The sequence below is a fragment of the Micromys minutus genome (genome assembly GCF_963924665.1).
Source record: "Micromys minutus genome assembly, chromosome: 1".
Taxonomy (NCBI): domain Eukaryota; kingdom Metazoa; phylum Chordata; class Mammalia; order Rodentia; family Muridae; genus Micromys; species Micromys minutus.
In genome coordinates, this window is record NC_137969.1 from 62,440,643 (window position 1) to 62,448,485 (window position 7,843).

At 42.8% G+C, this 7,843-nt stretch overlaps 1 pseudogene across 1 annotated transcript; it reads right to left on the bottom strand.

Moving 5' to 3' along the window:
- Positions 1-613: 613 nt before the first annotated feature.
- LOC308427332 (sphingolipid delta(4)-desaturase DES1-like) lies at positions 614-7,575 on the bottom strand (annotated as a pseudogene). Its single transcript has 4 exons — positions 7,500-7,575; positions 7,239-7,377; positions 4,755-5,292; positions 614-748 (listed from the first exon to the last, which is right to left on the bottom strand). The product of its transcript is annotated as a sphingolipid delta(4)-desaturase DES1-like (transcript).
- Positions 7,576-7,843: the final 268 nt, after the last annotated feature.

Genomic DNA, 7,843 nt, shown 5'->3' on the forward strand with positions numbered 1-7,843 from the left:
TTGTATATACTAGTCCATCATTTATGTTTTGTCCTTACACCTACAATAAATTTCCCATTCCCAGGTTATGACCCTTAGTTACCAGATAGTGTCCTCATTCTTAACCTAGAACAAATTTCTCTACATTGCAAATTTGTTCCAGCATGTTTTCTTTCTCTAATACAATTAACCTGTGACACAGGAAGGTTTACATAGCATCTTTTGTTCTATAGGGGGCTTGAGATTACTTGTATCAATTTGGGCGTTCTATAAAATCATTATCAGGAATTATAAAGTCATCAATTCATCCACACAGCATTACTACATGAAGTTACCATCTTCATATTGATTCTGCAGTAAATCTGCCCAAGTGGGTTGGCAGATGCCCTGGAATCATTAGGCTATGTAAGACTGGCAGGAAAGGCATATTGGTAGCAAGAAGCAATCCTGGATGGAGTCTCAGAGTGCACCCATTACAACCATTGCTGGTCATCACCAGAAAATGTGCTCACCATAGCCTTACTTAGATGGCTTCTGACAGCTCTTAATTTTAACAAGGAAAAATTGCACATTTTCAGCAATTAAAAAATCTTTGCAGAATTTGCTTCATCTCTGACAGTGTTTGCTCTAAAAGCTATTTCCCTTTCAGAGGCCTCTTAATCCGTGAGTAGGGACTTATTGAATCATCCATCACAGAATCATACAGCACTTTGACCCAGGAGATGTGACGGGGGAGTTTCTCATAGCATTCAGCTGCTATTTTCCTTACCTGGAAGTTAAAAAAAACACAGTTACTGAGACCTCAAGGTGACAGGTGAGTGTCTGACACAGACGGAGAGAAAAATAACCAAACCAGCTAAAGGGCAATGCCTTTGTTCACGATCCTTCAGACCACTGCATTCTTCATGAATAAAGTCAGTCTACAGACTACATGCACATAAACAGCTCAGTCATACTACACACGGGACTGATGGAACAGCCAGCAGCATTCAGTTCACCCAGCAACTGGAACAGAAAGCCATTAATGTGTCTGCACTACAGTGGTAAGGGAGAGATGCCCTCTCTCCACCCCTGCCCCTTGCCACCTGCAGCAGATGGGAGAGATGGCCCTGGGGTCATGAGAACTGGAGAGCTAGTCCTGTTCTTAACAATCTGCAGCACCTGGGTGAGAGGGCCCTGGACAGCACAGTATGGCTGACGCTGATGGAAGGGATACCAGTGAGTATGGGACTCCTGGCCCTAACACTTGCCTGCCATGGGAGAGATGCTCCCCCTCTCCCGAGCCACCTATGGCAGGAGATCTAGCCTCAAGACCATGAGAATAGGAGAGATGGCCCTGCCACTAGCAAGCCCTGCCCCTTAGCTGGGCAGGGTTGTAGAGCTGACCCTATTGCTTGTCTGCTGAAGCATTTGGGTGACCTATCTGGAGCAGCTCTGAAAAGCCCACACTAGTTGTGTGAGTGCAAGAGATCTTGTGGGCTGACCAGTTCAGTGACCACCCAGGCCCAGATCCAGAGCATTAAGTTGGCCCATCCCCAAATCTACCCCATCTATGAACTGCTGGAGTATGTGAAGTGACCAATCCTACAGTTCCAAATCTGCAGTCTCTCCATGACTCAGGACAACAGGATATGCAAGAGGAGTCCCAGTGAGGATCCAGTATTGATGGTGTAGCATAAGGCTCGGAAGCAGACCAGTGATTCACTGCAATAAACATTTGCAAGCAAAGAAGTGTGGGCAAAAGGGCCCCACACTGTGGGACACACTGTGACACACTACTGCTTTCAGAACGAGATGGGTGTTTTTTCTTCTGTGGAGAGGTTGCAAGAGCAGAGTGTGGATTTCAAAGGATGGGAACATGGATTTCAAGAGTGGGACTGGGGTGTATGATGTGAAATTCACGAAGAATCAATAAAAAGTTAAATAAATAAAGTCATTAGGGTTCCAAAACTGTAAAATGACAAAGTCAGTGAGAGCCTGGATAAACATGTAAGATATTAAGACTGAAAGTATATTAGCAACCAGAATGATACAAATGATGATAAATTATAAACATATAAGGGACATATGGTAAAAATTAATAATTTCTAACATTATAAGTCTTAGATAATTTGTAAGCAATTTGTCCAATACAATTCAGAGGCTTCCAGAATCTCTGGATGCCTACATACTTTGTAAAGTTGTAAGACATGGAAAAGGTATGTTTAAGGGTGAGCTGTGAGATCATGGAGCAGTTAAAGGTACCCACTGCCAATCCTGAAGATCTGAATCCAGTCCCCAGAATCCATATGATGGAAGGAGAGAACCAACTCTGGAAAACCGTCTTTTGACTCTCCCCACCCTCACACACACCATGAAATATGAACACACACAATGTAAATATTTCAAAAGTTTTGTGAACACCATATTTAACTAAAACTGAGTTATTAAAAATGTTAAACTTTGGAATTGAAAATATTTTAATTGATACTGTATTGTATTAAAAATGTTCTATAATTGATTATAAAATGTATACTTCAAATTTTGCATATAATTTATATATACCCTGACAACACACACACACATGCACATACACACACGCACATACATACATACACATATACACATACACACATACACACACACACACACACACACACACACACACACACACGAGTTTCCCTGTGTAGCCTGGTTGTACTGAAACTAGCTCTGTAGACCAGGCTACCCTCGATCTTGGAGTCCCACATACCTCTGCCTCCCACGCACTGGAATTGAAAGTGTATACCATCATACCCAGCACTGAGTATGATATAGAGCTATTACAAGTCATAAGAGCTGGAGGTGTAGTTCAGTGACACCATGTTTGCCTGAGGCTATGGTTTCATCTCTAGTAATACACACAAGAAAATGAACAAACAAAATACCCGTTTTATTATTGCATCCCCAGCAACCACTTCATAGCTACACAAATGCAACTACTATAATTAACTGTACTAAATACCAGGGAATTATTAAGAAACAAAGTACAAAGTTCCTAGACATAAATTATAGAAAGAGCAAGGAAATCTAGACCAGTGAAATCTAGGGATGTTTGTAAGATCAGCTCAGATAAAGAAAAGCTAGATTAGCTCAGATAAACTAAAGTTTCAGTATCCAGAGGGCTACAGAAAGTTACACATACTTTTCTGTGTAGCTTATGTTGGAAAATTTTGTTTGTTCAAAATATTACCGACTTTGTCTCTTGGGTAGACCTACCTAAAAAAAAAAAAATAATAAGGGGCTGGAGAGATGGCTCAGCAGTTAAGAGCACCTTCCATTCCTGTAGGGGGCCTGAGTTCAGTTCTCAGCACCCACATGGCAGTTCAGAAGGGCCTGTAACTTCAGTTCCAGGGTATATGACACATTCCAGGGTATATGCTTTCCTTGAACATCTACTATGCATGTGCCCCCCCCACACACACACACATGCAAGAATTGACACATGCACAAAAAAAAATCCTTTACAAAAATAAAAATTCACCTGCCAGGTCACAGCAGAGATCAACAAAAGCCACACTAGAGGTTCGGGGCAGATTGACACCAAGGCATTGGAGGCTAGTGTCACATTACACATATTCAAGGTTGTGGTCCCACAGGAACCTGCTTCTTTCCTCAAATACTTTATTGTGAACATGTAAATCCCACTGAACAGTTGAAAGAATCATCAAATGGCTCCCATACACCCTTCACCAGTTTGAAGGTGTGACACAGGTGCCTGCGGCAGTTAGGAGTAACACAGTTACCTTCTGTAATGTCAGTCTGCATAAGACACAGCCGCCTTTGTTCTTCTTCCCGGGGAACCGTTGGAATTAGGTTGCAGACATCATGCAAGAGTTCCAGAGAACTCAACTTTGATATTTCATCCCTCAGTATCTCAATACATGTTTCCAAAAGGTGTCACTCTACAAAGCACAGAACACTGAACTACAACACCTTATACAAGTCTGTACACGGGAGAAAGGACGGCCCCTGCCAGGAACATAATATAGCATTGCAAACAGATGTCTACCCATTGTTTCAGAAAATGTATGCAGGGTTTTATGGTTCTCATGGACAAATCAACTAGCACCACGTGACTGTGTACTGCACCACGTGACTGTATACTGCACAGTCACAAAGTAATAATAGTATTTCATAAGCCAGCACACCATCTTAGCAAAGCCTACCAGTTTCTCAACCTCAGATTGTTGCTCATGTCACAGAAGGATTTGTTTTCTAATTCTGAGCTTGTAATATATGAATGAAAAAGGTCCCCTTATGAAGGGTTAGGAGGTGTGGCTATATTTTAGAAGGTGTGTCACCGGCCTGGGATTTGAGGTTTCAAAAGCACATGCCAGGTTCGGCCTCAGCACCATGCCTTCCTGTCTGCTGCCAAGCTCCCTGCTATGATGATCATGGTCTGACCCATGAAGCTGTATCAAGCCCGCCCAATTAAATGCTTTCTTTTCTAAGTTACCTTGGTCATGGTGTTTCTTCACAGCAAAAGAACAGTAGCTAAGACAGAGTTATTTTACTGCATAACAGATTTGTACATCTGATAATACCTCTGAACCTTGAGCCTAAGGATCTAAAAGACTGTGTCCTTGGTAAACTAACTGGCCAGATATTACATGATATTATGCTTTGATTTTCGTTTTGATGAGTAGTTTTGGCTACTAAAATATACTAACTTCTATTAAACAATGAGCAAGTAAATACTAATTTAGATTATATAGCTACTAGAAGTGAAAATATTTATCAAATACTTTACTTACCAAGGGCAGGTTTTTCCCAGGAACGTTGGGGAAGTCATGGTGTTCATTATGGTAGCCCAAATTGAAGGTGAGTAAGTTCAGAGGCCCATAATAGGAGTATGTTTTGTGTATTTTTAGGAACATGTAATGGTCCCCTATAAGATTACCAGACATTGGTGCAAACCCATACCAAGTATGGAGCCTGCCAACATGTAAACTAAAGATCTAATTCCAAAAATACAGTAAACTATAATGTCAACCGTGATCTGAGGAGCAATATTGATAATTTCCAGGTAAGAAATTGGTTTTGGTTTGATAGATAGAAGTCAAGAACTAATAAAGAGCAGTTGAAAAGCAATCCAGACAAGCTTCCTGAAAGTGGTACAGAGGAACCAACCAGCCCTCAAGATGGTGAGGAATACCCGTATTGATGCCAACTCCAAGGAACCAGTGATGGTCCATGTGATATCTCTTAAAGGAAATGGAGAATGGAATCCCGATGGGGAGGTCAGCAGCGGTTCCATAGGGCCATTCTGCAGCTTCTCTGATTCTACCAGCTCTTCAATGACAGACGCTGGTGAAATTCAACAGGCTTCAATCCACATGCCAGAAACCGGGGAACATACATGGGAGTACCCCAACCAGAAGCTGATAAATGAGCTAATCTACAAGCATAGTTATGACAATGTCAATAAGAAGAGAATTGGCTCAACAGGCAATTCAGTGGTTACTCTAGCTCTTGGGCAATGTGGCACCATCCACAAGAAGAATACAATTATCTATACAATTCAAGGAAGCAAATAATCTCCTACAGCCCAAATATCTTCTCCAAGAAGTGGAAGAAAGAAAGAAAGAAAGAAAGAAAGAAAGAAAGAAAGAAAGAAAGAAAGAAAGAAAGAAAGAAAGAAAATAAAGGAAAAGAAAGGAAAAGAAAAGAAAAGAAAAGAAAGACCACACATTCACTAGAAGATGGAGATGCTGGCAACAGAGAAGACCAGACAGACAGGCTTGTGGGAAGTATGGAGGCGGTGATGCCTGTGGTGAGCAGGTCAGTTAATAAACAGTGACTGCTTAGCAATGTGTGGGGGTGGGGGAAACAGAAGGGGGAAGGAAAAGTGAGGGGAGAGAGAACAGGGTAGTGGGGGTAATTAGAGAACAGTAAGTGACACCCTTGTCTTCTTCCTGATGCAGAGCAAGTCTCTGAGTCCTTTACTCAGTGTGATGCTGGCTGTGGCCTCGCATGGGCTGTGCGAGCGTCCAACCATCCATCTACAGCCCCAGCCGCACTGTCGTACGTGGTGTGCCAAGCATTTCCCTCACAGTAGTTCCTGTAGCTTCTACTGCTAAGAACCAGCTTTGTTCTTCCTCAGGCATCCTATTCCCTAGTTTTATATAAAATTTGAGGTTATTTTGAGATCTTTTGAGTGTGTTTGGTTGATCAGGCATCTCTGCCAATTTCATGACGTGGATTTCTTAGAAAGCAAGAGAAGTTTCAGAAATCCACTACTGTGTCGGTGTCATTCAAACAATGGCTCCAATTTTCTCACCTTACGGCCATTTAGCTCCGTTTTCAGAAATGGAGCACTGAGCAGCACTCATTCCCCGTGGAAAATGGTCTGATTTCCACCCAGAAATGTAAAGTCCTTTCTGCTGTTCAAGTCGGGTGGTGGTAGATTTGGGGAAAGTCTCCCTGTGGTGACAAGAATCAATTATACCATCTACTTTCTTCAATTTTCTGACTATTGATGAGAACACGGAATTCCACTGTTTGAGAGTGAGTTTTCATGTGGGTGGATATTACATTACTAATTATTGTTAATTATTTTTATTGTTACACAACACGTAGAGAGCATAGATAAGACCGGCACGTGCCACCTCCTATCGAGTATGCATAAGTGATTTGAAAGAGAACACGCACGGACCGAGGGTCTCCCTCACAATCAAGCTCTCCTAGTGTAAGCCAAATGGGACTAGAACCCACAATGAACCACCTGGCTCTGCTCCTGGGTGCTGGCACAGAAGGTGGTTGCCCCCTCCCCAGGCTAACCCAGCATCTCTAAAAGGACTGTCCTTAACCAGTGTTTCAGTTCGGTCAGGAGGGCAGATGTGAGCACAGCAGGACCCATTTTTGTCTCTGACCTTTTCACCTGACCTCCAGTAAGATGTTTACAGGATCTTTGATTGTTAACTTGCTTGTTCCCAGTCTCAGAACTGATGTTACCTTTTTGCATGTAATTAAAGTGATTTAAAAGAGGACGGATTAAAAGAGGTTTCAAACTCAAGTCAGGCCAAAATCATGTTGCAGCTTTAACTTGTTTTCTTTCAATCCTTGCTCTGGCTCTGGGGGACCCCTGTTGATTGTTCGAGGGAGGGTTCAGTGCTAGGCATCTGTGACCCTAACACACACACACTCACACACACACACACACACACACACACACACACACACACGCTCACACACACATACACTCACACACACACTCACACACACACACACATGCTCACAAAACCTCACTCAGTATCTCCCAACGTCTATCACTGTGAGGCCGATCAGCGTAGACTCTCTCAAAATCTTCCAATGCTGCCTGTTTCCTCATGGCTGGTGTGTTGCACACCTGCCCTAGGCTCTGCTCCAAGTGCAGTTCTGTGAAGGTGACAGTATCAATGGTAACTGGCAGTGTCTGTCTTTCCCTTCATAGGCTGAGTAAATACCCTTGAGGAGGTGTTAAACCCCACCCAGTCTCCAGTCCTGACTGGTCAGCTCACTCTGGGGCTGCACCTCCAGGTTCTGCCGTTTGGACGCACCCTCCTGCAGTCTGTGGGTACCACTGTCCCTGCCCATAGAGGCTGGCCTTCTGCCCTAGCACGGCTGCAGCCATTTTCTTCCATGCCTACCAACTATTTGTTATTGTAGCTGTAAAATGCTGCCAGTCATTGGCACAGAAAAATTACTTGACTCAGAGCAGAGCCACGCTGACCACACACCCTGTTACGTTCTGTACAAGGTTTAAGGTTGGTTAATCTTAAATTAAAAAAATTTTTTCCACAAAGTTTTATGTAGCACCCTTTGAATTAAAGCTCAATATAAACTGCTATTCTACATTGGCTTG